The sequence below is a fragment of the Barbatula barbatula genome (genome assembly GCF_947034865.1).
Source record: "Barbatula barbatula genome assembly, contig: scaffold_144, whole genome shotgun sequence".
In the NCBI taxonomy this organism is placed as follows: domain Eukaryota; kingdom Metazoa; phylum Chordata; class Actinopteri; order Cypriniformes; family Nemacheilidae; genus Barbatula; species Barbatula barbatula.
The window spans coordinates 1,094-22,500 of record NW_027636895.1 but is presented as its reverse complement, the minus strand read 5'-3'; the positions used below and the strand labels follow the sequence as shown (position 1 = coordinate 22,500).

At 39.9% G+C, this 21,407-nt stretch overlaps 1 long non-coding RNA gene across 1 annotated transcript in view; it reads left to right on the top strand.

Annotated features, from left to right (window-relative positions):
• LOC306890950 overlaps window positions 1-20,744 on the top strand; it is a 21,243-nt gene extending 499 nt beyond the window's left edge. The window contains exons 2-3 of the long non-coding RNA XR_013786315.1: window positions 2,651-2,754; window positions 20,284-20,744. This is a non-coding gene — a long non-coding RNA (uncharacterized lncRNA). The remainder of the gene's footprint in view (window positions 1-2,650; window positions 2,755-20,283) is intronic.
• Window positions 20,745-21,407: the final 663 nt, after the last annotated feature.

The following is a 21,407-nucleotide window of genomic DNA, read 5'->3' as shown; positions in this document are numbered from 1 at the left end:
AGAACAGAAACGATGGACAGGAGACAGTCTGTCTCACACACACACATTGTCTGAACGTCTCTTTATGGTTGTAATTATCTTGTTAATTTCATACACTTGCTCTCGTGTGTGTGTGTGTGTGTGTGTGTCTGTGCGTACGTGCGTGCGTGCGTCAGTAGCAGCCTTTGCTATGTTTCAATTGAAACAGGCCCCACAACAGAAGGGGTCTCCGCTTACACTTGAAAAAGAGAGTTTTCACTGCCATCACTCCGCGCAAACACCTTTTTAAAAATAGATACTTTAAGAAACTTTAATTTCAAGATTAAAAAAGTTATTTTAAATTGAAACATATGCCACCATGGCATTAAACACAACGTTATGAGATCGCTGGATAAAGAATCTTCTCAGAGCTTCTGCAGCACTCAGACGGTTTTAAGTGTCGTAATCGGGGTACGTGGGGAAATATGGAAATAAATATAAACATTTTCTCCACCGATTAATACACTTTTGACAAATTTTTTATCTTTAACATTAAATCTTTACATCTTACTTACTCTTTTAAATTCCCTACAACCAATCCATACACAATAAAACACTAGCCTATTATTATATTTCATTTGGTTTGTGAATAGAAAGATGGATATTACAAGCGTTACAACACAAAAGAAAATAATTGTTATTTTAATAAATACACAATAACAATAAAACAAAGACAATTTCGCTGATATTAAACCTTTTCTTGGCCTTTAGTCTCCACCGTTGTCCAGGCGTGCCTGACTTTAAAAACTCGCTTTATGGAGCAGACGCGGCTTAATCCATCCGTAGCATCAGCATCTAAATTTTCCTAGTTCTATTTTAGTGATTGTTAAATAGTTCTCTTTAACAAATAAAATACAGGGTGGATAGAATTAGTTTAAAACGCTACTGTCCGAAATATACAAATCTTAAATAGTGTTTATAAAATAAGTGAGGGGCCTCTTGAAACGGGCCTCTGGTGTGTGTGTGAGAGAGAGAGACAGAAAGATGAGCTGATTGGTAGCGTCGCACCACCAACTTCCTGTCTTCTGCTGAATGGCTTCAGAATCTGAGTGAAAATAAATCAATGCACTTAGCAAAACAACATTAAAAACACCAGACAGACAGACAGAGACAGACAGATAGACGGATGGATAGACAGCCAGACAGATGATGTGCTTTTACGTTTGTGCTTCATGTCTTAGCAAATACATTTTATTAGCTCTGTATTTAAATGACATTGAAACACACATAAATACACACAGATATGTTTGTATACACACACACGCACGCACGCACACAAACACACAAACACGCACGCACGCACACGAACACGCACACAAACACACACACACACACAAACACAAACACACACACACATAAAAGCATTGCCAGTGCAGGTTTCTAATCACTGTAGGTATGATGAAATGTTTATTTGTTATTGTTATTATTAATATTGTTAAAATGCAAATGGTTTGCTTTGATGAGGGTTACAGGAGACAATATAGTTTGTACAGTCTAAAAATCATTATGTGTAAACCAAACCTGTGTGTGTGTGTCTGTTCATGATATCAGTGCTGTTTAAGATTTGTTACTGTAGTGATGTTGTGCACTAAAACTGTGAGTTGAATGTATTTCCTCTCCCACAAAAACACACACACACACACACACACACACACACACGCACACACACACACACACCCACACAGACACACACACACGCACGCACGCACACACACACACACACACACACACACACACACACACCCTCAGGGATGTGATTTATTTGCCTATTACCAGCTCCCTCTGTGAGTCCATCAGTAATGTGAACAAAAACACACACGCAGAATGTATGTGTGTGTGTGTTTTATGTCCAGCTGAATAGTGAAATCTCAGTGGAGACAATTGAAGGTTCTGGGTGAAAAGCTGAATATTTTTTTCTGAAGTTTTGTAAATCTTTTGACAATATTCAATAAATAATGAAATATATTAGCCGAAGAACAACATTTTGACCAAACAGCCATTGATGGCAGTCATTTTCTAAATGTTTAAAGTAAGAAATGCCTCAGATCATTTAGTCAGACTGTGATGTTCCGCCGCACTAACACACATTTGTGTGTTCACAGTTCACATGCGACGTGTTGCTTTGGCCTTCGGTCCATGAGACATCGAGCGTTAGAAACCCACGCACACATGGCCGTGAACATTTACAGAAAGCATCAGGAGAAATGATATTCACACTTACAAGTATTCATACATGAGAATGAATAAAGCCAATGAAGAGCAAATGCTTTTCTTTACTGTAGAATACAGCGGATGACACGCACAGACACACATTCTCAGGATATAAGAGACTGATGTAAATGTGAATAAATCATCCTCTGACACACATATGATGCTTATGGTATGTACTTTACATACTGCGGACTCCACAAATCTGATGCTTTTCCATTTAAACCCAAAAAAGTTTGTGTAGGAAGGATTGTAAAAAATGCAAAACAACAAAAAGTTGTGGAAGATTCTCAGCTCATGCTGGAATGACATCAATCATAAGGTGTGTGTGTCTATGTGTGTGTGTGCACGCATGCATGTGAGTGTTTGTCCATTCTCACTGAAATCCTGAATTTTCTCTTCTTCTCTCTTCCACCTTCATCAGTTTTGAGGAAGACCTTTGAACAAGAGCCGTTGGGTAAGGAAGTGTCACTGGAACAGGAAGTGTTACTGCAGTGTCGCCCACCTGAAGGTGTCCCACCCGCTGAGGTACACGCACACACACACACACACGTGTCAATGTCTGTTCAATACAGTAGATTTTAACCGTTTCAATATCACACACTCTTGTGAAAGGCCAAACGCTCTTCATATTTTGTAAGTAATGATTATAGTGAAACGATTGAAAGGAAATGAGATTCATTTAAAGAGTTGAAGGTCACGGTTGACTGAACAACAGCACTGTGTGACTCTTATGTGTACACCAATCACTAAAACACTTGAATGCGTTCAAGCTAAAAGGAATATCATCAAATGAACTTGAAGAAAAAAGGATTGAACACGGCTGAAATGTTAGGTGCTCGTCTGAACACGCTGGATGTGAGTGATTGACAGCGCTTTTTGTTGGATGCTGTTGTTCAAAAAGTAATGTGGCGCCGTGTTGGTCAAGTTACTCTGAAAAAGTAATGAATTACTAGTTACTAATAACATAATCAATGGTGGAATAAGTTAATCTCTCCAAAACGTATTTAATTACTTTCTATATCCTACATCAACATTGATTCAAGAAAAGACATAAAGTGGCTTATTTAATGCATTCAAATAAATAACTGCATCAACGTATACAAATGTGAGAAGGACACATTAAAGCATTTATTTTAAAGTTAGACTATCATGTTGATGTCCTTTCCGCTATTGAATATATTACACAGGATTTTGTCATCAGGAGTAATAAAGAGTTAAAGAGAGAGAAAAAGGGAAACAAGGGAAACGTAATTAAATTGCAGTTACTTATTACTTAGTAACTAGTTACACCCAACACTGTCCAGCAATATCATCTGGTACAGAAATATGTAAATCTTCTTCTGCGTTGTTTTTCAGTCCTTGTACACATGAAAAATGAAAAGCAGCGATGCAGAAGTTTTCCTGTTGAGTTTTGAGTGTTTGTTCTTGTGTGTGTTGCTTATGTTTCTGATGGCTTGCTCGTGTCAAAAGCTTTTAGGGGTCTTTCTGGTCCTCATGTTGACCCAGAGGTCACCGGCACTCCAGAGACCCGTAACCTTGTGCGTGACAGGTGCGCACACACACACACACACACACACACATATTCCCGGGGATGTGTGTAAGATGAGATCCGAGGGAGAGATGGATGAATTCCAGCGTGTGCTGCTATATATCTCTGTTCTGCTCGCTGATTTTGTCTAGACAAAACACTCCAGACCTTCTCGATGTTGTGTGCATTAAAAACCCAGGAAATTGGCAGAAACGCTTCGAGCACATACAGGATGTATGTTTTTATTTAAATATGATTTGCTTTTTTCTGAACGACGGGGCCCAGTGACCTCCACGCTGAACACCCACAGCGAGAGTTACTTCCATTAGTGAGAGAAAACACTTTACAATAACACCATGAAGTGCCATGAAGACGAGACACGGGTCTGAGGTTTCACTCAACGGCCAATCACAGAGCCCCTCATTAAACCTGCCTGTTTCCATGGTGATATACATACTGTACAGGTTAGTCTGCTCACACTACTGGCCTGAAGTTACTAACTAAAGATTTTCACCATTTACTACACCGGATGCGGCGCGGCACGACAAGAGACAACAGAACTCATTGGAACCCATTAGAATTAGACTATCCCATTATATAACTATCCCATTAAAACAAGCCGTGTGTCGCATCGCGCCGCGTCCGGTGGAGACCTGGTGTTAATTATGGTTTGCCCTTTGACACGCGTGCTCACACAAACACATTACTGTACAACACACAATCACTCACTCACGAACACACAAACACACACACTACTGTACAACACACACTGAAGCACACACAAACACAATACTGTACAACACTCAACACACACACACACTCGTTACTGTACAACACTCAACACACACACTCGTTACTGTACAACACTCAACACACACACACACACTCGTTACTGTACAACACTCAACACACACACACACTCGTTACTGTACAACACTCAACACACACACTCGTTACTGTACAACACTCAACACACACACCCGTTACTGTACAACACTCAACACACACACACACTCGTTACTGTACAACACTCAACACACACACACACTCGTTACTGTACAACACTCAACACACACACACACTCGTTACTGTACAACACTCAACACACACACCCGTTACTGTACAACACTCAACACACACACACACTCGTTACTGTACAACACTCAACACACACACACACTCGTTACTGTACAACACTCAACACACACACTCGTTACTGTACAACACTCAACACACACACTCGTTACTGTACAACACTCAACACACACACACACTCGTTACTGTACAACACTCAACACACACACTCGTTACTGTACAACACTCAACACACACACACACACACACTCGTTACTGTACAACACTCAACACACACACACACTCGTTACTGTACAACACTCAACACACACACACACACACACCCGTTACTGTACAACACTCAACACACACACACACTCGTTACTGTACAACACTCAACACACACACACACACTCGTTACTGTACAACACTCAACACAGACACACACACACACTACTGTACAACACACACTGAAGCACACACAAACACAATACTGTACAACACTCAACACACACACACACTCGTTACTGTACAACACTCAACACACACACTCGTTACTGTACAACACTCAACACACACACACACACTCGTTACTGTACAACACTCAACACACACACACACTCGTTACTGTACAACACTCAACACACACACACACTCGTTACTGTACAACACTCAACACACACACCCGTTACTGTACAACACTCAACACACACACACACTCGTTACTGTACAACACTCAACACACACACACACTCGTTACTGTACAACACTCAACACACACACTCGTTACTGTACAACACTCAACACACACACTCGTTACTGTACAACACTCAACACACACACACACTCGTTACTGTACAACACTCAACACACACACACACTCGTTACTGTACAACACTCAACACACACACTCGTTACTGTACAACACTCAACACACACACACACACACACACACACACTCGTTACTGTACAACACTCAACACACACACACACTCGTTACTGTACAACACTCAACACACACACACACACCCGTTACTGTACAACACTCAACACACACACACACTCGTTACTGTACAACACTCAACACACACACACACACACACTCGTTACTGTACAACACTCAACACACACACACACACTCGTTACTGTACAACACTCAACACACACACACACACTCGTTACTGTACAACACTCAACACACACACACTCGTTACTGTACAACACTCAACACACACACACACACACTCGTTACTGTACAACACTCAACACACACACACACACTCGTTACTGTACAACACTCAACACACACACACTCGTTACTGTACAACACTCAACACACACACACTCGTTACTGTACAACACTCAACACACACACACCCGTTACTGTACAACACTCAACACACACACACCCGTTACTGTACAACACTCAACACACACACACACACACCCGTTACTGTACAACACTCAACACACACACACACTCGTTACTGTACAACACTCAACACACACACACTCGTTACTGTACAACACTCAACACACACACACTCGTTACTGTACAACACTCAACACACACACACCCGTTACTGTACAACACTCAACACACACACACCCGTTACTGTACAACACTCAACACACACACACACACACCCGTTACTGTACAACACTCAACACACACACACACACTCGTTACTGTACAACACTCAACACACACACACCCGTTACTGTACAACACTCAACACACACACACACACACCCGTTACTGTACAACACTCAACACACACACACACACTCGTTACTGTACAACACTCAACACACACACACTCGTTACTGTACAACACTCAACACACACACACTCGTTACTGTACAACACTCAACACACACACACCCGTTACTGTACAACACTCAACACACACACACACGTTACTGTACAACACTCAACACACACACACCCGTTACTGTAGAACACTCAACACACACACACACACACACACACACACACTGAATACTGTAGAACACACACATGTATTTTGTCACAGTGAAATGTTCAGACAGGATTAATGAATAGGTTCTTCATTAGCTGGAGTCCTAACAGCTTTCTTGTGTTTTATGTTGATGAAGATGGAGATTGTTTACGGGAACACACTTTCACGGTGGCTCATTCATTAAATGTGCTGATGTTCTGTATGCTGGTAATGTGTCAGTCAGCACGTGTGTAAATTTCACAAATGCATCTGGACATGAAGTGAGTTATTGTGTCCGAATCCTGTTAATGCACTACACATGCTGACACACACATTTCAGAACGCACCAGATCACTGTGATAACTCATGTCTCCATGTGTGTGTGTCAGATGCAGTGACATCTGGATAAAGGCTCTCTAGAATATTTACAGACATAAAGTGATTCTTGATCTTCAGTATAAAAAGAGTTTCTCAGAGAGGCAGAGCCGAGTGTGTGATTGTGTGTGTGTGTGTGTTTAAGCTCTCGAGAGAGCAGAGGAAGTGTTGCATTGTGTGTGTGTGTTGGTAGTTTAACATGTGGTATTCGGTGGGAAGTGTGTATTCATTATATTGGGCTCAAGAGACGAATCACACACGTTATGCATAACTGATCTCCAGTGCGACCCGTAACTGAGAAACTATCCTGACTGTCTACAGCGGTCAATCATCTCAATGCTCTTTTATTTTCTCACTCTCACTCATAAACACACACGTTTGATCGGTCTATTAAAGCAGTTTCTACTCGTATCTCACTATACGTTACACAACTACTGTACGTGCAATAATTGAACTTTTTGAAGTCCATTAGTCACACCACAGTGTTTTTAAATCATCTGAAGAACATGTGAGAAGAAGTGATCGAAACAGAGTCTGAGGACAATTACTGTTGTATATTTTCACCTTCAATGTTTATGTTGAACTTACAGTATCAAGTTCACTGGACTCACATTACATTTACATCTGGTCACTTTTAACAATACAAGACCTCTGTGTGTGTGCACGTGTGTGTGCTTGCGTGTTTGTGTGCATGTGTGTGTGTGCTTAAGTGTGCACATGTGTGTACCTGTGTGTGCACAAGTGTGTGAGTGTTTGTGTGCATGTGTGTGTGTGTGCACACATGTGTGTGTGCGTGCTTGTGCATGTTTGTGTGCGTATGTGTGCGTGCTTTTGTGTGTGCATGTGTGTGTGCGTGCGTGTGTGTGCATGTGTGTGCGTGTGTGTGTGTGTGTGTGTGCATGTGTGTGTATGTGTCTCTGTGGAGTGAGTGAACTCTAGAGGTTGTGGGTACATCTGTGTTGTGATTAATGAACGTCTGTCTCCACAGAGAACAAGAAACAGCACAATAACATCTCCATATATCTCCATCCTCACCTCCTCGTTTCTCTTCACAAAAGAAAACTCTATTGCTCAGCCGTTGCTCCTTAAGAGCTCAGAAGACTTTATGGATGCAGTGTTCTCTTTTACTCAGATATTTCTTGTGAGAAACTTTATGGAAAGCAGAAACATCTCTTCTCTTCGTTTCCTCCTATCTTCTTACCCACAGACAGAGAGAGAGAGAGAGAGAGAGAGAGGTGTGTGTGCTGCTGTCCATCCGAAATCTTCTCTGGCTTAAAGAAGCATCACTTCAAATCTCTGTCTTTCTATGCTGCTGTATTTTACTCGAGCACAGCGGTGTGAATTCCTCCTCCAGCACCAGTCTGTGTTTTATCATCCGAGGAGTTTAAGTGAGAAAAGCAGCGCTTCATACTGACCTTGAAGACACGTGATTTCAGGTCTCATTCATGTGTATGCTTGTTCAGATCTGTTGCTTTAACTCTCTGAACTACAGTTTAATCCCACCTAAACATGTTTACTCAGAAGATATTGTACAGTGATCTTTTCTTTACAGCCTTTATTTCATCTCTATTCACTGCTATCTTTTTAACCTTGTCTAATTTAAATGTAGTATTCTTACTTTGATAAGTATAAAGTGCCTCTGAGATGTTTTGTTTGAAAAGCAAGTTATAGTATTTCAGGACTTGCAGTTCTGTCAGTCTATGGGTTTTTTTAATGGGTTCCCTGTTGGAAGCATATGCTGGGTTATGTATGCTTGATGCTGGTTTATGCTGGTTTTAGCTGGTCAGGTGCTGGTTTAAGGTGTTCATGACCAGCTTATACCAGCACACCCAGCAGCAAAACATACCTAACCCAGCCTACACTGTTTTTCTCAACAGGGTTTTTGGTAAATCGCCCAATAAAATATGTTGTAAACAAAACCTCTAAATATTTTTACATTTCATTCTATGACATAAAACACACCAGTTATAACTTGTTGTGATTTTTTAAACCTTTATTGTGTCTTTAAAACGGCGTTGCTAACAAGTTGCTAACAGCGAATACTTCCTTTGGCGGGGACGTTTGACGTCATCGCTCATATAAAGCTCATAAATAATGCAAGATGGGCAAAAAAATCTCTTCAAACGTAGATGCGGATTCATTCACGGAGTAATAACGTACCAGGGAACACATTTCCGCTTCCCTGTATCTCAGTGTTAAGAGCATTGCAGGTGTGTGCGTGCATGAGTGTGTGTGTGTGTGCGCATGTGTGTGTGTGCATGTGTGCCTGTCTGTCTGTCTGTCTGTGTGCCTACATGCGTGTGTTTGTGTGTATGTGTGTGCGTGCATGCGTGTGATTGTGTACGTGTGCGTGCATGCACGTGTGTGTGTGTGTGCGTGTGTGCATGAGTGTGTGTGTACGTGTGTGTGTGTGTGTACGTGTGTGTGTGCCTACATGCGTGTGTGTGTGTGTGTGTGCGTGCATGCGTGTGTGTGATTGTGTACGTGTGTGTGCATGCTTGTGTGTGTGCATGTTATTGTGTACGTGTGTGTGCATTCTTGTGTGTGTGCGTGTGATTGTGTACGTGTGTGTGCATGCTTGTGTGTGTGTGCGTGTGTGAAGTGTATATATAGCTTTGGGCCTCAGTGACATGCTCTGATGGCCCAGTTCTGTCTCCCTCCCTCTCTTTCTTTCTGTGTATGTTAGAGAGAAAGAGAGAGAAATTTCCTGTCCGCCCAGCAGTGCAGAGGGTTTTTCACTCTCACATCTTTGTTTTAGTCAGCAGTAAAACTTTGATGTCAAGAGAAAGAGAAAGAGTTTGTATGCTGAAATCTTCACATTTGTTCTTCAGATGTGAAGACGCTCCTCTGGCCTGTACAGAAACACGCGTGTGATCAGAGATGCTGTCTGGAGATCATGACACAATTTTACAACAATAAAGGAGATATGAGGCATGTGTGTGTTTTTCTTTTACAATGTAGTATGTGAGACAGACAGCAGGCAAAAAACAAAAAATTAATATTTAGAACCAATCTAATTTATTCAAAATACGTGTGTGTGTGCGTGCTTTGGCCTGCCTGTCAAGTACTTGTTTCACAGACTTAATTAACAACATCAGTTGTGCCAGTTATGTTAATGTGAGTTCTGATGCCAGGCAGTCGGCAGCGGGCACATGCAGCACACGTCTCTGTTTGTGTGTGTCGGGCTGTTTGGTGTTTGTAATGTTATTAGCGTGTCAGTGTGTGTGTGAGAGAGAACCATTACACTAATAATGTCCTGACACCGATGATTATAGAAACACACACACAGCAGACGTCCAGACTTCTCTCGCTCGACTGAACAAATGCGTTGTGCTTGTGAAGCTCTTCTGCAGGTGTGTGTATAATCACCGGTGAATACTGTATGTAGTGATGCACATGCGTCTAGTTTTGGGATATTTGAAAGACTTTTGCTCAGGACCAGTCTGGACTTCTGGACTTGTTGCAGAAAGTCTGTGCCAGTCTGCAGATTTGATCATTTAGTGTCTTTCTATCTGAAACTGTGAAGTCTATAATGTCTTGTTTAAACTAAATCTATTCAGATTTTAAGTCTTTTAGTGTATTCCAGCCATAAAACACATGACTGCTCACTTACAGATGTCACGGACGTGTTTAGAATGAGGTCATCGATGAAAAGTGTAATGAGATATTTGTATTCCTGAACATTGAAAACAAACAGAGTTAAATGCAAACAATGTCCAGTAACGTTCAATTACGACTGCTTTTTGGCACACAAGAGTTAGAGTAAAATTAAAAGTGAACCCCAGGGAACAGAATTTATGATATGACCCTTTTACACAGTGAGTATGAGGATGGGCATATATATATATATATATATATATATATATATATATATATATATATATGTTAGCCTGGTTTAACACCAGAGAGAGTCAAAACAACCCCAACTACACCACCTTCATCATCATCCACTGAATAAACATCAGGTTAAGATGAAGCTTACTAAACACATGCCCACTGTTTTACAATATAGAATATTACACAAACCCATCTGAAAGCTTTTCTAGAGGTGACTTGTTTAAATCGGGTGTATGTTTTTGTCTAACTAGTCTTCTTTTTTAAGATTACCGGGGAGTCCTGTGTTGGTAAATTGTCCAAGCCGATCTTTCACATTATTGCAACCCTTTGCATTTTTTGCCCACAAACATGATACATATTGTTTATGTGATTTACATTTATTTAGTTTTTAGGTTGTGTTTAAAGGGATTGTTCACCCAAAATGAAAATGTCTTCATCGGTTATTCATCATTTCAAACCTGTGTGAGTTTCTTTCTTCTGCAGAACACAAAAGAAGATATTTTGAAGAATGTTGATAACATAGATTTAAATAACTAGATGCCTCATTCAAGAGCTCCGGGCACATAGGCGCGTCCGCCATCTTGGAACGGTCCCCTTACATCACTGGCAGGGTTGCCAGATCTGTGAAACAAAATCCTTCATCACAAGCTTGAAGGGACAGTTCACTTAAAAATGAAAATTTTGTCATCTCAGGTTGTTTCAAACCTGTATAAATTGTCTTGTTCTGCTAAACACAAAGAAAGATATTTGTAAGAATGTTAGCAATTCTCAATTCTGTGACATCATCCACTACCATAGTAGGTTTGTTCTGTTGAACACAAAGTGAGATATTTTGAAGAATTTAGGTACACAAACAGTTTTGTGCACCTTTGACTACCATTTATTTGTTCCTACTATGAAAGTCAATGATGTCACAGAATTGGCTAACATTCTTCCAAATATCTTTCTCTGTGTTCATCAGAACCAAGTAAATTATACAGGTATGACATGACATGAGGGTGAGCAAATGATGACAGAATGTTTAGGTGAACTATCACTTTAACGTCCCTAGTCCAAAAAACAGAACTTAACATTCATAAATAAAATAAAAGCTATGAAATCCTTCCACTCCTATCCGTGGATAAAACAAACCACAGCAACAGTTAAAAGATAACCCAGTTATTTAATAACGGCTTGCACTGTTCCAATATGGCGGACGGCCTACGGCCCATAGAAAAAGATGCTAATGCGGCATCTAGTTATTAATATCTATGGTTGATAATCAAACAACACTGAACTCCATTGACTTCCATTGTAAGAACACAAAAACACTGAGACATTTCTCAAAATATCTTCTATTGTGTTCCACTGAAGAAAGAGTCGCTCGCACACAGGTTTGAGAGTGAATAAATGATGACAATTGTTTTTCAATTTTCAGTGAAGTGTTGCCTTAAGTTGAATCGTTTTGAAAAGTAAAAGCACATATCTCTTCATCTAATTTCATGATTATTTAATGATCATTCATTTATTTAGAGACAGGCTAAAGTGTCATACTTCTGTTGTCTTCTACAGTATTGGCATTACAGAAACATTCATCTATTGATATCAATTTGTTGTGTGACATAAGAAGTGTGTGGTGTTGTTTATAAACATTTTGAAGGAGGTTAGCTGTGTATGTTTTTAACAGATGTTGAGATCTTTCTGTGGGAATAAGTGTCTTCACAGCATATGTGTGTCACACGCACACACACACATCGCTGTAGGTGGCTGTCATCTGCTGCGTTTGATCAGAAATTGACAAGAAAAACACAAACCCATTCTACATTTGCCATCTCTCACACTTTATCTCTGTAGCTACTGAAAACCAGCAGAATGTGGAACGGTGTGACGGTTAGAAATCCTCCGATTATTAATCAATGAATATGTTAAAGCAATGTTAAAGAGATATCAGAACAAACATTTGATGATGAATTTCAAAGCTCTCTGAATTCATACACACGCTAATTTATATTTTCACTCTTAAAGGAGCGGCTCGACATAAATTCTGCCATTATTTATTTACCTGAATGTCAGAAAAAAAGGATATATTAAAGGTCCAGTGTGGGATTTTTAGGAAGATCTATTGACAGAAATGCAACATGAAAAGGCAAAACCATGTCTTCAGAGGTCTATAAAGACCTTACGTAATGAACTGTGATGTTTGCACTACCTTAGAATAAGCTATTTACATACAGAGCGGGCCTACATACATGGAATATGTCATGTTGAGCCACCATGTTTCATACAGTTGCCATAAACGGACAAACAACTTACTAGTAGTAGTCGTCGTCATCTGGCTTATTCCAAGCGTAAATCATTCTTTCTTAGAAGTTTTGAACAAATGGAAGACCATGCGTATTGTGCACAAACGCCGACAGGGCGCGAATCTTCATCGGCAAAGCAGCGCAAACGTGATGCTGCCAGACGAAGTAGGGACAGACGACAGGAGAAATCCAGGATAAGCATCGATGCTGCTATTACCAGATGGAAGGTGCTGATGAAAGACAAAAGTTTTCAAGTTGCCTTCTTTCTGCTGGACCGGTAAACTAATCCAACTTTAGCAATGTAAAAGAAATCTGTTGTTTGATAGCTTTAGCTAAAAATGGGCATAACCTCGGAGAGAAGTTACGCTTTTTCCTTATAAGTGTGGAAAACGTCTTGGTTACGGATGTAACCTCAGTTTCCTGATGTAGGGAACGAGACTTTGTGTCGAGAATAACAGAATGGGGTCCGACTCGAGAACCTATCATCTCCGATTGTACTTTCAAAAGGCCAATGAACTTGCCCAGAGTGGACATCGTATGAACCAGTGCACACAGCATCACTTCTCAGAGGTGGGCGCAGTTCCCGGGTGCCCCAGGGAGTCCTTTGCACGATGCCAGCAAGTCGCCATCCGATGTTGCGACGGAAATCTCATTATCATCACGCACCCCTGTGAGTCCCAGCGGAGACGGGTTTGGTGAGTGCGTCAGGGCATGGACTGCGGCGGATTATCGTCCATGAGAGTCCCCATATCACCATTGCCACACTACCCTACAGACAGCTTGGTATCCACCGTGGGATTGGAAGTTCCAAAGAACACAGCCAACCGTGACCGCAATACCTTGACCGGCATATGCTTGCAGTGCATGCACGCCGTTTCCCCGAATGATACATCAGCATGCTGTCCTCAGCATGTGACGCAGGTATCTTGCACGTCGGGTTTGAGGACGAGACGGCCGTATCAAAGATTTCAGCGGCGAGACATGCCTGGCGACATATGCACACTGTAGGAAATAAAGATTTAAATTAGAAGATTATCTGGTGCTTTAAACCAAAAGACTTTTAATATGTATGTTCCCTATTTTGCACATATGTGTGATGTCAGCTCTTAGTGAACAATACTCTTTTATACACGTAGTGCAATCTGATTTAAAGTGTACAACCAATGTAGACTAGTCAGTGCTACTGTAGATGCAATGTGTGCAAGCTTAAAATAGCCTGCAGCTTGTTTTGTTCTTTTAATATTTTGTCTGGTTCTATTCCTTCTCCTTTTTGACACGTCATCAATTCATTAAGAACACATTTTACACTTTAAAAATGTAGCAAAATTAGAAATCGATCTTTAGCCATTAACTAATAAACATTCATTGAATGCCTTTCTTGACTAATTTACTTCAAATAAGCATCCTCAGAGGATAGTTAATGTATACATTGATAAATGATATGAATATGAACAATATTACTACGTTATTGATAAATAGATGTTTTACTGTTAGCCTCCGCCTGGACACAGAAGTACTGCCTACAAAGAATATCAGACTAGAATTTTACCACATTATAGCATTTACTATAGTAAACTGTAGTATACACGGGTATTGCATATTAACTGTTGTAAATGGAAAAACTGTAGTTTGTAGTAGACCTTCAAAACCTTAAAAAGGTTTTCAAACACTACAGTATCTAGAAATGTCACTGCAGATTGCAGATTAGTAAATATTACTGTATACTATAGTATTCTTGTCATGTGGGTAGGGGAGGAAAATGTGATGCTGTATATCTTCATATTCGTATTTATTCTTTCCTATATTGTTTTATTTGAACACGCCAAATAATGCCTGCGCACACACCTCAACCTATAAATCAAATGTATTTTCTTGCATCAGCTTTCGTGCTATATGCATAACACAATCTGTATATGTGTGTGTGTGTGTGTGTGCGTGCGTGCGTGTGCGTCCTCTGCTGTGTTCCTTTGAAGACCAAAGGTGAAAGTAAATTCCAGTTGCGTAAATAACAGCGCCGGCCCGGCCGCCCTTCCTATCCTTCACAGCTGGAGTATTATTAGATGCTGATATACAGTCTGAATATTGACAAGCGCGAGAGACACGCTCATGTTTACTGCATCGAGCTGCGCATGTTTCTACAGTTTTAACAACAAACCTGAACCGTAAGACTGTGATAAACTGCTTGTGTTGTGTTTTATTAGGCCCGGATTTATTCTCTAGATCTCTAGAAATGAGAGAGAGGGAAGGAGAACATCTCAACATCGTTGCTCAGGAGAAATAAAACACACAAATGAGACGTGAAGAGTCTGGAGGTGTAAATGAATGTAGATTGTAGAGGTCAAATAATCTGGATTTGATGAGACATGTTTGAGATGATATTGAGAGTATTGACTTCTGATTTCAGACGAGACCAATCTCTTCTCAAACGCGTTTCTCAGGAGAATCACAGGAGGACACGGATGAGACTCTTCATTTCATCTCATGTCTAGGAGAAATAATTGCTCGTTTGTTCTTGGTCAAAAAGGAGGTGGTTTCTTTACATGGAGACATTGTGAACATTGAGTGTAGTTCAGGTGTGTGAGAGATGAGCTGCACATATCCGTATAAATCAGCACAGAACACTTAACACAGATGTCGAGTACTTCACTACACGTCTCAGACTCGTGTGCCTACAGTCGGCAGATTACTTTACCCTACCCAGCGTTCTTTGATTGCGATGTAACCGTGTGCAATCCGCCGAGCCAGAGCTCATAAAAGGACGCAGGTTTTCTTTGTGAAAATGTGTGGGTTTAAAAAGGTTTAGAAGTGGTTGAAATTGTCTGTTATTGGAGGAGCCGCACACCTGGAGATCTGTGAGGAACAGCTCTGGATGTACAGAAAATATTTCAATCGTTCTCAGTATATGTTAACATCTGACTACAAACCCTTAACATCTTAGACTAAACATCCTCGACTCATTAAACGAGTAAAACTACAGAAACATCTCTCATTACTTTCTAATGATGCCTTTTAACGCTCTTTAAACCTTCACACGCGCACATTTGCAATTACACATTTTCTCCAACTTTTCAAAGTTTTTTACCCTTCATACAAAAAGCTCCTCGATGGCAAAAAGCGTTTATTTCTCAAAATCAAACATCTATCTCTTCACATAAATAAACACGTACGTTCTGGCACCACAGAAAGCAATTATCTGCGAGATATTGAAATATTTCAGAAAGCGTCCTGATTGGTTTTTCTGTGGTGATGTGTTTGTGAGTTCGCCCGGCAGGCACGGTAAACAGCATCCCGAGCGTGTGAGCAGGTGCACGAAGAGCTTGCGTTCTCAGATTCTTTCATCTTCATCCACAGACCAATCCCCACCGAGAGAAATCAGTCCGGCCAGAACCTGAGCTTCACAGAGATAAAGCCCAACCATCGGTCACGCTCCAACCGGGGAAAGAGAGCATTAATACACATTTACACACATCTACTCTTTCTTTATGATGACTGCTACGTCTTGGGAATGAAAATCATGTACATACGCTTCAAGTTGAAGGAGATAAAGGGCTGTTGCTATGGTTGCTAACAGTGATGGACACTCCTTAAAGGGATATTTGGAAAAATGAACCAGATCTCATCCCCCATTGACTCTTAAAGTATTATTTTCTGCCCTACTATGGCAGTAAATGGGAGATGAGATCTGTTTGGTTGCTGAAATTCTTCCATATATCTTCCTTTGTGTTTGGCGGAACAAAAACATTCATACAGGTTAAGATCAACTTGACTGAGTCAATTTTTGACTGAACTGTACCTTTAAGGATTTTAATCTACTTTTTTTACTTTGGAAAAGTACGCTTATTACAGGACTTATAACACGACTACTGGCCACATGAGATAAAACTGGACATGAAATGTGAGTTTGAAATATTTTATTAGCTCATTTACTGAATTCAGACCTTCCCCGAGGAAAAGCCGTTTAATTTCAGTTTTAAAGTAATAAACGACATTCAAACGTCACGAACAGGCAAATTGGTTTAATCATTTGTAAATATAATGTCATATATGTTATTATATTTATAATAACCCGTCTCAAAATGATTTGCAGCATCCGGGTTATATCAGCCCTTGGAATGTCGCGACTGGACAATCAGAATCAAGAATTCAAATAAGACGTGTAATAAATTCTTTATAACATAAAAGATGTAATATTTTGCTATAAAAGTCATAAATAGCACTGTGATTTTTTATAGTTATTTAAAATGTAGTGAATATGCTCACATGCATGTGTTTATGAGGACGACTGTGTTCGTGTTACACGTTATATGGTCAGATGCGTAAAGCCGCCGCGACCACACTTGCCTTCTTGATCCATTGACTTCCATTCATACGCATGCGACAGATGGGAAACACAAGCCTGTCTGAAGATATTTCCCTGCGTAGGAAAGTTCAAGTTTGGTGAACTCTGACCTGCGAATTCAGGTCACGTGAACGCGTGAGACCAATAAAAGATCAATAGAAGACCTCTCGGTACAGAAAGATGGAGCAATCGCTCCCCACATTTTTTATACCCCACTAGTTTGACCGCAGAATTAAGTGTGTGTGTGTGTGTGTGTGTGACGAGCGATGTGTGTGCCATGTTTCTCACAGCTGGAAAACGTGGGCAGCTGATTGGTTGAATTGGTCCCCTGCTGAGCCAATGAGAGGTTGATATTTTTACTTTCTTCCCTTCAGTCTTGCACCGCTGTGACACACATGATATTACACACACACATCTCTGATGGATATCAACACATTCACTTCTCATACGTGTTTCTGTATATGCGTGTGTGGCGAAATATTTGACCTGAGTTTACATTTAAAGGGCCAGTTCAGCCCATATTCTCTCATCATTTATTCTCTCTCATGTGGTTGTAAATCTGTATGTGAGTCTTTTCTCTGAAATGAGAATCCATATGGTCACGTGGTGATGTGATATATACATCAGATGTCTTCATCTCTCGTGGTATCGCCGCCGTCTCATTAAAGTGGGTTGGGCGGATAAAGGGAATCAGGTCTGTGGACGGAGAGAAAATATTGAGGCTATAGTGGTGAAAGCCCACGGCTATCTGCAGCCCTTCATGACATTATTTTAAGCATCATGAAGTCAATTCTGATGTGAAGGCGATCTACAGAAGGTGGGAGGCAAGAGCTTTCTTTCAGAAATCACATTTCGCTGAAATTCTAAACTAGCATTTCACACATTCACAGACAACAACGTTGCGTCTGTTTTTAGTCTATTTTATTGTAAGATGAAGTGAAAAGTGTATATTACTGTATAGAATAGATGCTATTATACAACAATATTGTTTTGATATTTCCTCAAGTCAAAAGGCCTAATTCAAGCATTGTGAGTTTTGACCTGTATTCTTACATTTTACCAGTAACTTACTGTAGATTTACATTTATGTCATTTACTGGCAAGAGTTTGTTCAAAGATAAATGATCATTAAACATGAACAAGTCTTTATCTTTACAGAAAAAAATGCAAAGCAATCTGGGAACCAAAATTAGAAATAAAAACAGAAAAATTCTGGTTCCCAGAATGCTTTGCATGAGGCTGTTATTTTATAGTTTTAGTCTATAAGATAAAGACTTGTAAATGTTTAATGTTCATTTATCTTTGAACAAACTGTTGCCAATAAATTAGATAAATATAAATCTACAGTAATTTACTGGCATCTGGCTGCATAACTACAGCAAAAATGTTAATGTCTTTAACAAAACGTGACGGAGGATGAGAGTATCAGTCCTGGACACGTCTTTCTTCCACTATTTCTTCATTATCTTATACATGAGGATTCTTTTCAATCATTTTTGTCACGTGAGAACATCCATTTGTTTTTTTCACGATATTTTAATTTTACTCTGTTTAAATGACACTATATAATGCACTCAGACAAATCGGGGCACGTTACGGTAATGAGAACTTCAGCAGAAATAGCAATAAAATACATAAATAATTCATTCCTATGTCTAAATTATGTTTTGTCCAAGTTAGAGAACACAATTATCTTTATCGTGTTACCGAGTTGTGTGTTTTATAATTGAAATTTGTACTGCCACGATGTTTTGGTGAGAATGACTCAAATGAGTCTCGCATGTGTTTTTGGGGTGTGTGTTTGAAAGCCATGAAACTGGTCCTTCTTCTAAAGGTTAAGAAGAGATGAGTACTTTCTAAAGTCAAGGTCGGATCTTTCAACCTGCCGTCGAGCGATTAAATGTCACTGGTGTCCTCACACACGACCCTGAGCTGTGTTTGGAGACCGCTGATAGTTCAGACAGGCTTCACCGAACATCCCATCACAATGAAGGAAGATTTCTGTAAACAGAGTGATTTTCACTTAATCGTCTGGTAATAATGGAATGGAAGTTATTGTGATGCGGGCTGGAATTGTAAAGCATCTTTTATCTGATGTTTTCCTTAAAAACACTTAAGTAACACAGTATTGTGATTAAAAACGGTGGCGACTGCAAATGAGAAAAGAGAGAATCGTCATTCCATAGCGATTACAACTAAACGCATTAACTCCTCCTGACATCTCACAACAGCGTATGAAGAATTCGTTATTTTGTACTTTCTATCGGCTCTGATTAAGAAGTGATGTTCTCAAGCTGTTCTTCAAGATAAACCTCACCCCCCTTTTTATTTCATCACCATAATATCCGCTGCTGTTTCATCTGACCGAACATTACACCCCAAAATATCCTCACCGATCTATTCTGCTTTTCCCTTTTTACTGTCCCCACATGGTTGTCTTAAAATCCACGCTGTTACTTTAGAAAATGGCTGAAGTCAATGTTGCCCTGAGGAGTTCACTTTGAAGAGAATTAAAATGTTCGATCATTTCAAACGCCCGGGCCGAATGAGTGTGCGTAGATGACCGGGCTGTTTGAAGATATTCAGACGTCCTCAAGATGCCCGGCAGGTGCAGACGTTTATTATATGTATTCTGTATGTTTTCTCATGTGTGTGCAGGTGGAATGGCTGAAGAATGAGGAGACCATTGATCCTGCAGATGATCGGAACTTCTACATCACCATCGATCACAATCTGATCATCAAACAAGCGAGGCTTTCTGACACGGCCAACTACACGTGTGTCGCTAAAAATATAGTTGCAAAGAGACGCAGTACCACAGCTACAGTCATCGTCTATGGTGAGAACTTTCTCTTGCGTTTTGTATTTTGCTTACTAGGAAACAACTTTGATGAAGTAAATTGAATGTTTAAAAATCTTTCTTATTTGAGATGTCCACAGTTTAATTTAACAACAATACAATAATGTTTTTGCGTACATACATTCACAGTAAATGTCTATTGTATTGTTTATTGAAAGTTTTTCCTTGTACGGATAAACAATGAAAAATTTCATTTTAAAGAGCTCATATATTCAAATGTGCAATACAACATTATTATTAAATACCGTTTTTACGATGTATATCTGTTATAGTTTTCTTTGTTGTTTCGGGACCTTAAAGGGATAGAACTGTTTGTTCTCCTAAATTCTTTAAAAGATCTAATTTTGTGTTCAACAGAACCAAGATATATATACAATAATGTTTTCCTACTATGGTAGTGGATGATGTCCCAGAACTGAGAATGCTAACTTTATTTCAATGATGTCATCCTTCCCTTTAACTGTTCTTCTAAAGCTCATTCTTTCGCTAATCAAAATGAACTCTGGTGTGTTTTAATCTGTATTCTCTGGTCTATTCATGGGATATTAGGTTTTGACCCTGTTATTAGTCTGGCTGGGAGGTGTGTTAGCTCTTTTGTATTTCATATTGCTCATAACATCATGTCCCGCTGTGATAAAGTGCTACACGGTGTCTGGATCTTTTTTAGGGAAATGATTGTTGATTGGAAAACTCTTTCGAGATCTCCGTAGATTTTCTCAGAATTCAGGCTCGTCTTTTTAAAATAACAAAAAGCCTTTGGTTTACATCACGGCCTTGGATTGTGATTTGATACGAGCTTTCACTAGAACACAAGACAAAGTTCAAAATTCACTTACTTATACTACGCAAGCAAAGTATGTGCTGTTGTTGTCAAGTGTGTAGATAAGTGTTCACAAACATTTAGACAAACGTCAAATGCTTT